Consider the following 13248-nt stretch of genomic DNA (forward strand, 5'->3'; position numbering starts at 1 on the left):
CTTATAAAAAATGAATAAACAGCCTTATTCAGAAAAAATACAATTTAAACATTTCCAGCAAACTACACACTTGCAAATACAGAAAACAACGTCAAAACCTATATTGTTTTTCTATCTGTACTTACAACTTGGAAACAGAAGATTAGAGAGCCTGGAGATAGTGTGATCACCCTCAGAGCTTAGAGAGCACACAGACACAGAACAAAGGACCCACACCACAAAACTCTCTCCCTTGAGATTTGAAAGTATTTTGTTTCCTGATTGGTCCTCTCGTCAGGTGTTGTTTGTTAACCCTTTACAGGTGAAAGAGACATTAACCCTTAGCTATCTGTTTATGACACAAGGACCTTGTACCAATAAAAGCAAATGTTATGTCCTGCTGGTGAGTTGAGTCTGCATTTCCAAGGGTGAATCACAGGTATTTCTGTTCCCCATTACTCATGAGATGGAGTTTGAAATCATGTCAGCCCAATCACAATCTTGCCTTCCTCCTCTCCATCCACTCTCTCTAGAGCTGCCAGTATCAGTGCTGTGTGCCCCCTGGCCCTAAACCTGCACCCAACCCTGTCTGGGAAGATCCCCCTGATCCAGGAGTGCCCCGAGTCAGCACAGAGGGTGTTCTGAAGGACTCGGCCCCATCCATGCACTTGAGAACCCCAGCACAGAGCAGGACCCCATCATTGCCAGCTGTGACTGGCTGTTTCAGCCACCTTCATTTTAATAGCATCATAGGACTGGAAGGGACCTAGAGAGGTCATCTAGTCCAGTTCCCTGCACTCATGGGGGGCCTGGTTGAGACGGACTGGATTTTAGGAGGTTCTGAGCAACCAGCCTCTGAGAAACGAGGCTCCTCTAAGTAGCCTCCATTTGGCCCCCCTCTCCAAAATCCTACACCACCTTTGCAATCACAGCCTTGCTCTGGGAGGGCAGGCATGAGAGGACTGGTGCCTCATGCCAGGAGAATCCCAAAGGACACAAATGAATATGGCTGAACCGCTCAGTAATAGCAACCATAATGTAATTAAATTTAATGTCCTTGGGGGTGGGGGAGAAATACCAAAGAAACTCACCACAGGAGCATTTAATGTCAAAAAGAGGATCTACTCAAAATGAGGAAGCTAGTGAAACAGGAATTAAAAGGTGAAATGCCTTCAAGCTGCATGTAGACTATTTAAAAACACCGTGCTAGAGGATCAAACTAAATGTATACCCCAAATTAAAAAAAACAAACAAACAAAAAAAAAAACACAAACCAGCAAGAGGACCATACAAAATGCCACCATGGCTAAGTAGCTGCATAAAAGAGGAAGTTAGAGGCAAAAAGGCATCCTTTAAAAAATCTGAAGTCAAATCCTACTGGAGGATAAGTCCATCAATGGCCATTAGCCTAGATGGACAGGGATGGTGTCCCTAGCCTCTGTTTGCCAGAAGCTGGGAAGGGGTGACAGGATGGATCACTTGATGATTACCTGTTCATTCTCTTCATTGCTCTCTGGGGCACCTGGCATTTGGCCACTGTCGAAAAACAGGATACTGGGCTAGATGGACCTTTGGTCTGGCCCAGTATGGCCGTTCTTATAAGATATCTGTTAAAAACAAAGGGTTATAAAACAGATCATGTGAGAGATTACAGTACACAGGAAAACAGAAGTATCACTCTTTTCCCACTCAGTGTCACAGGTTAATTGTTAATGAGAAACAAACGTTTTTGAGATGGAATTGACATCCAATACCAACCTCACAGATGGAAAGAAAGGCCAGCTTGGTTTGGTTATTAATGCATTTACTTTAAAAGTTTTATATACAATCATAAATTCCAAAGGCACTTTACAAGATATAATCTTTGTTTCAATCATGTCTGGAAACTCAGTAATGTGCCAGAATGAAAATGTGATGACTGGCTCAAGAAAGACCTAACACAGTACAAACGTCTAAAGGCTTTCTATATTTAAGTGAACTGAGAGAAGAAAGAGGAAATACATTCAGTCTTGTTAAAGGGCTTTCCCAATGTTCTGTAGCATGAAGGGATACTTTTAAACTGTTACTGCTAATTTAGAAAAGGGGGTGTTAAGCCAGTAGCGAGAGTTCAATTTGTTCGCAGGCAAACACCACTCATTTTCAGACATTTGGCCGGTGACACTAAGATGAGCAAGTTCCAAGGAGTGAGGGCAAAGTATCCTGATCATCTGAGAAGTGTCAGTTAATGTTATGTTGAGCATGGCCAGTTGTAGAACCACCACATTTGACATCCTTATTGACTGTACAGGCACATGCCCTGTGGAGCAACATGATATTGTTAACTGCTGCCCCTATAAATACAGAGGGTGTGAAACAGACCCTAAGGAGTGATACAGTTACAATCAGCAACTCTCAGGCAAGTCATCAGCCAAGGATGGGGATTCACTCATCTGTATTTTATTATTTGCACTTTTCCAATGAGCTACCATACCATACAGGTGGTCAAAGTGACCGAGGACCTAAAAAGGTATTTGAGAAACCAACTCTTCCACCTCCTCCCCTCCCATCACCCACTAGGGACTAGTAACAGAGAATATTTGCCTCTGCTTAATTTCATTGTTGATGTACTGCCATGATTCTGAATAGTGCAATTCTGAACAAGTGCTTCATATACATTTCTCTAAATATATAGTCAGGAGCTTTTTTAGTTATGATTTCACAGTATGGCATGGCTATACTGAAATTTCCTTCTCTCTGTTTTTTTGTGTGTAATGTTAATAAGCTTCATTAGTCTTTTGCAATGTATTTTGACCTATGAATGTCTGAAGTGTTTCCTTTTCCATCTAGAAACATTTAGTTAATAAAAACTTAAATAATATCAAAACTCTTCCACCCGATTGGCCACCTATACAGATATAATGATGAGATGAACGTGCTAGGCAAAGACCACCAATATATTTGTCAGTTGCCTACAAAATGTGTACTCAAACATTTAGAATTTCATTTAGCCTGGGCGATTTTTTCCTGGAGTTGCAGGAATACATTTGATTTGAGCATTGGTATAAAAAAAGTACCAAGGTGGTAAAGAGCCCAGGAGCAGATTAATAAAAACAAACAACCCATAAAACCCTGGGAATTGACAACCCCAGTAAGTTTCAAAAAGAAAAGCAAGCAGTGCTGAATTTGCATTTCGGGGTGGGGTGGGGGAAAGAATTTGACTGAGAGAAAGTTTCTCCAGTGCACTCAGCAAAACAAGCACTGGGCAGAGTATGCAGCTGGTGATAAGAGAAGAGCTGTTGACAAATTATAGGGTTTGAGCAGGACATCATAAATGGGAGTTACTTTGGGCCTCATTCTAGTAACCAAAACCAATTCACCACTCTCTTTTATAGACCCATATGTCAAACAGATCTTATCATGGTTACCAAATCCACACAATATGGCAGGTGTGATGTTGCACCCTGTCACAGGGTCTGCACAGGTTCCCTACCTCTCGTCCCTGTGCTTGTCCCGAAAGAAAAGGGTCCCAATATCTCTTTCAGGTGTTTCACCCGTGATTCTTTATTTACAGTGCTTAGTGCAATTGCAATTTGCGCAACACCAATCCCTACACATAGAGGTCCCAATCCAGCAAAGCATTTAAACATGTGCTGAAAGTAAAGTATTTACTTTCATGCTTTGCTGAATCAAGACCATATTGGTTAGTCAATAAGCTATACAGGAATTGTTTTTACTTACTTTATCAGCATATCATTATACTAGATTTTCTTTATTTAACATGTATATTATTCCTTTCATGTATATGTGCCCAATGGAGAAATGTTAGAAAATGTAAATTGAGGACTGTTCTAAGCAGTTAAAGAATAAATTGAATTATTATTTTAAAATTCAAACTCAGCCATCTACCAATACTGAAGACAGTTAATCATTTAAAAGAGTTTTGTTTTCTAAAAATTCTACTCCAGCTAATTTGATCACTCATAAAATATGAAGAAAATGTATGATGTGAACCCATTTTGAAACAGCAATAAATAATCTAAAATTGTACCATAAAAAATTAGACAATTTGTCAGGAAGACATTTTAAATAGCATGTTCCAGAAAGCTCATTTTGTATCACTAGCCAAAATGCTCTAGCCTAATTTATTATAATCATTTTTATTATTAGAAGAGGTTGAAATGGTGAGTATGAAAATAAATTCATACTTATCTTAAGGTTTAAGCCTTTCATTTGTCAATTCTTAGCTGTTTAAATTCATTGTTTGCTAAAAGAAATTAAATTATTCAGGCAAATGCGTTTCTTTATTCTTGTGTACCAGATTCTGTTACTTCTGACTATTGCCTAAACATACATATGGAACCTATGAGATGGACCTAGATAAAAGAATAGCTCATCATGTTAAAAGAAATCCCATTGGAGTCAGATATGATGCTGCTGCCTAATGTTCAAACCTGAAAGCACTGCACATTATGTTGTTGATTCAAATCCCAAAGCACCGAACACAGTGATATTTCTGAATGTATCACAGTTATTAAAAGCTTTTGTTCCAAATAACTTTGTTTCTGATCTATTGAGATGTGGAAAGTGTTCGCTAATCCTCCCATTCGACTTTATTGTGGAATATGCAGATGTTAGTAAAATATGCATTCATTGTATTCCTTTCTCATATAGTTTCAGACCTCCACAATACACTGCTTCTTTAACAATACATTGGTTTTTTTTAACAATATAAAAGTAATGTTTTTGGTTTTGTTTTGTTTAGTGGGAAAGCCAATTGTACAGATGCTATTGTCAAAAGACCAGATACATTGAAAAAGATGGGAGAAGAAATCTACAAAAAGTCTCATGAGGAAAAACAAAATGTAAGGTTACATCTGGATTTATGAATCTTTTACTGCAACATCACACCTTGCAAACAAACTGCTGGTGTGCACTTTATCACAGGAGCATGTAAAACGTATGTTTGTGGCTAAGAGTGTGATGACAGTTATGTGTATGTTTATAATGCAGTCATCTGATGTGCCTACTGTGTCTTTTGATTGTTCTTACTTGTACTAATAAACGTATTTACACAGATCATTATTAGCTGCTAAGAATCTTGTGCAAATAGACTTTATGGTGTGGCATGATCCCATCTATCATAGAGACCATCTGCAACAGTCACCTTCAATGGGCACACTAATGCTGATAGCCCAGCATGAAATATCAGGAGCTGCACTATACGACGCACCATATCGGCACGTTACAATCGATTGCTCGGGGATCGATATATCGCGTCTCATCTAGACGCGATAAATCGATCCCTGAGCGCGCTTACATCGATTCCGGAACTCCACCAAAACCAACGGAGTTCCGGAATCGACATGGCGAGCCGCGCACATCGATCCCGCGCGGTGAAGACGGGTGATTACATCGATTTTAGATAATCGATTTCAGCTACGCTATTCTCGTAGCTGAAATTGCGTATCTAAAATCGATTTTTGCGCTTCGTGTAGACCTGGCCTCAGCTATTGAAATGCACACTACCATAGATGAGGACAATTCCTAGCACAGTTCAAGATATGTTTTTGTGCAAGGCTCTCCCTATTAACGGCAAAAGATTGGCTAGCTGAGCTCTATTATGGTGGAAGGGTGCACCAAACAGCTGGACAGAGAGCAAGCTGCATACACCATAACATTCTAGGAACTCTATATTGTAAATTGAGATTCTTGTTTAAAAGGAAAAAAGAAAAGTCAGATCCTCAACTAGCATAAATTGGCATAGATCCACTGAAGTCAGTTTACATTGGCTGGAGAACCTGGCTCACAATCTCTCTAAACTGGATTTTGGTTTGTAATCATGATATTTGAAACTCATTTTGTAAGGAGCTAAGTATTTTCCAACCCAGAAAAAATTCTTACGTTCCTGTCAGTTCTATTTTTAGTAAGTTTCAAATTATTTATTATGACACACCTAGATTCTATAACTAAGAAGCCTAAGCTTATCCATATAAACCCGTTTCAGGGTTTCAAACTATAATGGGTTTAATATTGACATACTAATGGTTTATTCATATGCTAAACATGTATTCTATAAAATTGCTTTAATTCATCAAGTTATTATAGGAATTAAAAACATATGTGGACAGACTGACAAATTACAGTGCAAGGGAGACATCTAGAAAAATACATGTGCACCAGTTACATCTGCAAAACCCTGTATTTTTCCATATAAATGGAAAAGTGTGAATTCAAATTGTGTGGCTATATGTATACTTCATTTGGCGTACAATGATCCTTTTTTTCCAGACATATATTGTTTGCAAAACTCCAAATTTAAGAGTGTGGTTCTGCTCTGAAACCTGACTTTGTAAAAATAATACAAGAGGATTCCCTGTTTAGTCGTTCAATGTTTTAGTTTAAAAGTAAAGGATGCTATTTCTGTCAGTCCTGCAAACTGAGCCTAGAATCAGAGGGGTGGGATCCACAAAAGAACTTAGGTGCCTAAACCTCAGACTGAGGCACTTAAGTACCCCCCTTCCCCGAGATCCACAAAACTTCCACCAAACCCAGTAGGTGTCTAAACTCACTCAGTGCCTAAGTTTTTGCCTCTGGCATGCACACTGAAGCCTCACTCTCAGCATTTGGATGCTTATTTTCCACCTCATCCCCAGATCCATTCATGAACCAGGGTAAGACAGCTCTCACTTACCCAAGGGGCTCCATCCTGTAGGCATCCCCTGGGCATATATACTGGATCAGGTCTAATTCAAAGTGGACTACAGGAAGAGGTGGTGCTGCCTTCCACATTTATCACTGCTAGCCCACACATGGAATGTGGCAAACCCAGGATCAATTCCCCCATGCCTGGTAGAGGGGAAGTAAGGATTTGAATAGGGGTCTCTTACTTCTGAGGACCACTGCTCTAACTACCGAGCTATGGACTTTTCTGACATGAGGGTCCCTCAATCTCAGCTGTTGCACTCTGGACAAAAAGATAAAGAAAGCCTGGAGCAGAAGGATTTGATGTGGGGTCCCTTGCTCTCCAAGTAGGTGTCTTAAACACTGGAGGACAGTCTTTCCCTCTCTCTAGCTCAGGAACTCTTTCTCTGACGAAGGGGTGGGGCTTAGCACAACATCTCCCATTGGCTAGCTTAGGCAGAGAGCTGCCTACCATGCTGGCTTTTGTGGATAGCAGTCTAAAGTACCTCTCTCTCCCCTTTTGTTGTATAGGAGCCTAAGCGCCTATCTCCACTTTGTGCATTGCAGTGTTTCCTGTGATTTGCTAGGCAGCTAAAAGTTCAGTGCTGTGATTCTTAGCCTAAGTCCCTTCATGATTTCCATTTAGACATACAGACTTCAAGTATCTTCTCTCCCCATGCAGCCGATCTAGCAATAAAGATTCTATAGAACAATTAGTCCCAAGCAGTTACACCTGTGTAAACCAAAGAAGCACGTGCAGTTGCACAGATGTATATCTGATCGGTACATATTAAACAATTCTAACGATGATGCACAAGAAAAGATGGAATCTAGTGGTTTTTTTCTTAGTGTGCTGACATTGCAGTGCTAACAGGAATAAGAGGTTACTGTATTTTGTCACTAAAGTAAGCAAATAGAAACATGAGGGTATGCATCCAGCTGTGTTCACAAAAACTCTATTTTTAATGCACATATATTTAAATAGGATTTATGTGATGCACAGGTCTTATACTAGTTCTCTGCACTAGGTAATTATCACCCTGAATATACACAGGATATACTTCTGTTGAGTAAGAAGGCATTTTTACATAGTTTTTTCATTGTCAGAATATATCCAGAGTTCAGAGGGTTAAATTTACAGCTCCAGCCTCTAGTTTTTCATGTTTGTGTGAAGGGTGATTGCACATGAAAAAGTTGATGTGCACTGTTTTGCATGTGTCAATACCATTTATGTATGCCAGTTGAGTGTCTATTTTTATGGATGGAAATGTATAAAAATGGGTACAAAATCTAGAGTGAGACTGAGCCAGACTGAAAAATTTGGCCTAAAATGTTTTTTTGGTAGGGAGAGTAAAAATACACTTTTGCAACCAGTCAGAAGTCCTTAACATATGTGAACCATTTCTGGTTGTTTAAATATTTAAACACTTAGATACTGAAATCTGAAAATTAGCTTATGAAAATGTTCAGTACTGCAATTTTCCATAATGCTTTCTAGTACAGGGCATCAACTTTGTAAAAACCTTACCACTGCAAAATAAACCCAGTTAAGTGCTGAACATATCTTGCTACTATGCCGATCCCATTCAAATTAACAAAAGCTAGTGTTCTGAAGAAAAAGAAATGTGTTTCTTTATCAGCTGGTCCTCAGAGTTCATTATCTGTTATTGTCCAACCCAAGCACAACAGCAAGAGTCATAGATCTCATCACAGCCTAAACTCCTTTCTTTTGTGGGCTTGTGTCATACTTACTCCATTCAGTTCAATGCTGACAGAAATTACTATCCTGCTGATTCAAATGAGTCATTTATTGTCATATAAAGATTTTTAAAGCAAGAATAGAAGAGAAGTGGAGTGTCCTCCCTAGCCCACCAGAGATAGGGACTTGATAAAAAACTATAAATTGTCCTTATTTGGAAAATTCTAGATTTATTCCCATTTTCCAAGATACCAAAATATTTCTGAAGTAATTTATCTTATCAGAATTTACAAACATTATCAAAGAGATGTGAAATATGTAAGAGATATATGGAACAAATATGCCTTGAATGATTAATAACTAAGATTCCTTCTGGCCCTGAAAAAAAAAATTAACAAAAGCTATCCATCCGTTTATCCCAAAATAGGAGTCACCTATAAAGACAATAAGAAAATGATTTAGATCATGAGAGACAATTTGTCTAAAGACCCTTAAATCATAGAAAGTTGGACATTCTCTTTACCCCGTTTCTACAAAATAGAAACGTAAATGGCTAAATGAGAGTATGGCTATTACCTAGGCAAGACTCTCTCATAATATACATATGGATAAAACCTCTCTCTCCTTCCCAACCTAGCTAAAAAGTACTCCAAGTTACTAAGCAAGAGACACCTTGCTTTTCTATGCAAAGTAGCCCATTGCACATTGAGAGGATTAATCAAAGAGGTGAGAAGCATAAACTGCAAGTTAAACAATCTAGAAAGGTTGCTGTAAGACTGAAAGTCAAACAGGGCAAACTATTACTTCAAGAAATCTAAGCCATATATTTTCATCCCAAATTATAAAACTATACATTTTTCCTAGTAAAACAAATATATCCCAAATTAGAATCTTTGTGTGCCTTGAGAGACGGAGCTACATTCTTCTATATGTGCAAAACGTCTCATGTTCTATTCTAAGTCTTAGCTAAAGGAACTACTTATATGTAATCAAAGAAAGTATGAAGTATACCCTCCACGTTTAGGTTACCAGGATTTTGTTGGTTTCCATTGTAAACAATCATTGTACTCTAGAAGTAATAGGAATAGACTGGCACAAGGAAGATGAAATGTTAAAAGATAAACCAGGGTATACCTTTGTGATATTAAGAGAAATTGCTTAAAAAGAAGGGATCCCAGTTGATAATAGGGGCTAATAATGATGATCTACAGTCTTTGAAATGAGTCAAATTTAAAAATCCTCCGATAAGGAATGGATTGAAAGAATTTGTTACTCACCATCACCATCTGCTGGATACCAATGGAAGCAGCAAAGAAACTGAAGGAACTTTGAAAGTGGGGTAATATAAACTGAAGTCACTGTGTGATCAAGGGAGTTGACTGAATCAAACACAAGAAGCTGCAGAATCGCAAGTGCAACCAATGCCCTGACCAGCCACGTGGAAAGGACTTTCCCCCATCCCAAGGTTAAGAGGATACGAAGAAGTGAGATTTCATTTCAAAAACTGCATTTCCCCTTCCATTCTTTAATAGGAATAACCGTAGGAATAATTCTCCAGTAAGACCTCAAGTAACTGTATTTTAGATTTTAATTGTTTTATAAATTCAAGCAAATTGGTCTAAGAGTGCTTAAAATTCTTTTCAATCTATTACTTTTAATATTCTGAACTTGTCCCTTCTGGGCCAATTTAGTTAAAATTAGTTAAAGAGAACTAACCACGCTCTTCAAAGTGCGTTAAAGATAAGTGCACCCTTGGAAACGTGATGGATGTTAGGTATTGAAGAATACAGAATTGTTGATCATAAGTAAATGTAATTAGAAATCTTGGTACTTTGGATTGTTCTTTGATATAACTACTGAGCCTCAACTCTAATCTGTGGTAATTGCTTGCAAGCCTCTGTTATGTGTGCAATACACACAATTGGTTGTGTCTACACTTAAGTGGTGAACTGTTGTTTATATATAAATGTGGTTCTGGGTGAATACATAAATTGTTGGTTGGTTAAGAATAAGCAAGTATCCTCATTTGAGAAATACTGTTCAAGTTAAAAGTTCCCCTGAAAAGAACCCAGCATTAAACGAGCAAGTTAATGGTCCCTGGACTCAGTAAAAATGGGCTAGCCTATCAGATTTATTATGTATTAGCAAATCTTGTTTGTTAGATTTCAGCTTTTAAATCTAACTGGTACTTTGGCAAATTCATAAATTGACACCCATTTACATTTACAGATAGAAGTAAAAATGTACATCTTGATTCCAGGGGTAGCCTTCCTAAGACCTTGGATACCAGTAAGTGTTCTGCTTCATTTATGCTTAATATACAAAACCAAAATAATACGAATGACTCTTAGGAGAAAGAAGGAAAGATGTCACTGTAACGGCCTTGGCTGGGGCTCAGCTCCGGGTCACAGGGGCTGAGCGAATGGAGTCTGTAGTCCAAGCCCTTAGGTAGGGCGGGACAGCGAACAAACAGGTTAGGGGCTCTGGCCCTGTGAAGCAGGGCAGAGCAATAAGCAGTTTAGAGGCTCTGGCCCTTTGGGGCAGGGCAGAGTAAGGACAATTGGGGCATCCTTCGAAAGGAGGGGGAGTCTGACCACCCGTTAAGGGGTGGCAGGGGGGAACGCAGGCCCTCCCACTCCACTGCGTTGCCAGCCCGGGCCCGTAGCTGAGTGGCGGTTGCCGCTAAGGTCAGTGGATCTGGGCCCGAAACACACTGACCGATAGTGCGGCGAGGTGTCCCACCGAAACACACTGACCGGAGGGGATCAGTGGGATCCTGGCCAATCACGACGAACCATCGGCCGGGGCCTTCTGCGGCGCTGAACATGTAGTCAGCCGCCCGGGCTGCTTCCAACCTCCCCGCCCTGGGTACCTGCCCGTTCGCCCGCCGCGTCGTCCCAGGTTCCCAGACCATCGGTTGCCTCAGCTGGCTCGGCGCAGGGGGTCCAGTGCCAGTCCTCGGGTACCGGTTCCAGGCGGGTCCGGTCCAGGTCCTCAGCGTCCTGGGGTCGGCCCGTCCCGTCTTCGGCGGTTACCGCGTCCAGCGGTCCATCCCAGTCTCGGTGCGGTACGGGGTCCCGGGCGGTCCGATCCGATTCCATCCGCGGGCGAGCGTACTGAGGCGCGCCCTGCTCTGGTGCGTGGCCCAGGGGAGTCAGGCCAGGACCCCTCTGGATACGAGCGGGGGTTAAGCCGGCCCCTAGGAGCTCGGGCACCCACCTCTGCCTTCTCCAGCGGCCTCCTCCTAACTGAGGGCTGGGACCGGGTTTTTATACTTCCTGTCCCGCCCCCTGACTTCCTGGGGGCGGGAACAGGCCGAGGGGGCCTTGCACTTCCGGTCCCGCCCCTTGACTTCCTGGGGGTGGGGATAGGCGGCCGGGCCTCTGGCTGGGGCTGCAGGGTTCCTAGCCTATGCCCTGTCTCAGGAGCGTGGGGGAGGGGACCCCCCTCGCTACAGTCACACACATGGTATGCTGTTTTGTAAAAAGTTTTTTCTGACTGCAAGCAACACAATACTTCCTAAAACCCATTTTGTAATGTCTGGCCAACCTGATGGGTAAAACCACCTGCAGTAAGGCAACAGGTTGTCAGATGGAGATGAGGCAGTTTTTGTTTGTCTTCCAGAGACCACTGAGGGTTGGAATTTTTGAAGAAATATTATCACTGTATCCTGCGTGATGGGAGTTAGGTTCACAGACATGAACTGCTAACATGCATGGAACCCACATAAGTGTGTTCAGTTGAGCATACCACACTGTCAATACCTTTCCTACAGACTGATATGCAACACATGGTGAATTCAAATGAGTTTAATACACATTCTCTTGATTAATGGAAAATGGCAGAGTGTAGGAGACTGAAACAGTTCATGCTTTCCTTGATTAATTAATAAGGGACTTTCTTTTCCCAGCTTCAACTCATTATGCTAATGAAGTGTCATCAATTAAGGCTTTCCCCTGATTATTGAAACTGTCAGGTAGTGCTCAGTTAAAAAGCTGCATTCCTTTGCTGCCTTTGTGGAATTGCTATCACAGCTTTTTATAAAATGCTACTTCTATTAGCCATTGTTTGTTCTACTTTCTCATTATTATATCTTCCTCTTGACCTTGAGACAGGTGATTGTGGAATGCTCAGAATGCAACAGACAACGCTATCGCTAGGACTGTGGGTCAAGATAACGTGTTAACAGAAAGATAACTACAATTCTTCATTTGTGATTTGTTCATAATTATTAATGGGCTGGCCAAAGATAAACCCAAGGAGAACATGTAACTTTTGGAAAACCAGGCCATGCTGACATTCGGCACTTCTGGAAGATTAGAACAAGGTGGAAAGGATATGATTTTAACCCTTGAAGACACTGGCCTTCAACAGACTGTTGGATGATATCTTCTTAGCTGTGAATGAAGATTTATAGATAGATTTCTATACCTATGTGCACAAAATCCAAATGATTTTGAGAACATAGGAATACATTTTTAAAAGGAAATTATTACACTATTTTGAGGGATATATTTTCTGTGCTACATGTTTTGTTTTACTTAATTATTTGGAAGGTACAATGGAATTTGGCCACCTTGAAAATTGTTATTTAAAAAGAAATTAAATTAAGTACTAGTCTTAACATTTTTTCCCATCCCTCTCCCTTCAAGTGGGAAGGTCTCTCTCACATCCTGTCTCCCTCCCTACAGTGCTTTCCTATGGAAACCTCCCAAAGGAGGCTGGAAAGTGATAGTATCATAATAAATAGTTAACTGATTATTGCGTGTTGTACAGTATGTAAATGATTGTACAGCATTCTCTGCATTGTTTCTGTGCACTGGACAGGGATTTTTCATTTCATACATAATTTATAACTGCATTCAGTAATTCTACACCCCAGGTTATAAAAACTTTAATTCTATTCCCCA

Source organism: Chelonoidis abingdonii, chromosome 4 (assembly GCF_003597395.2).
Source record: "Chelonoidis abingdonii isolate Lonesome George chromosome 4, CheloAbing_2.0, whole genome shotgun sequence".
Lineage (NCBI taxonomy): Eukaryota > Metazoa > Chordata > Testudines > Testudinidae > Chelonoidis > Chelonoidis abingdonii.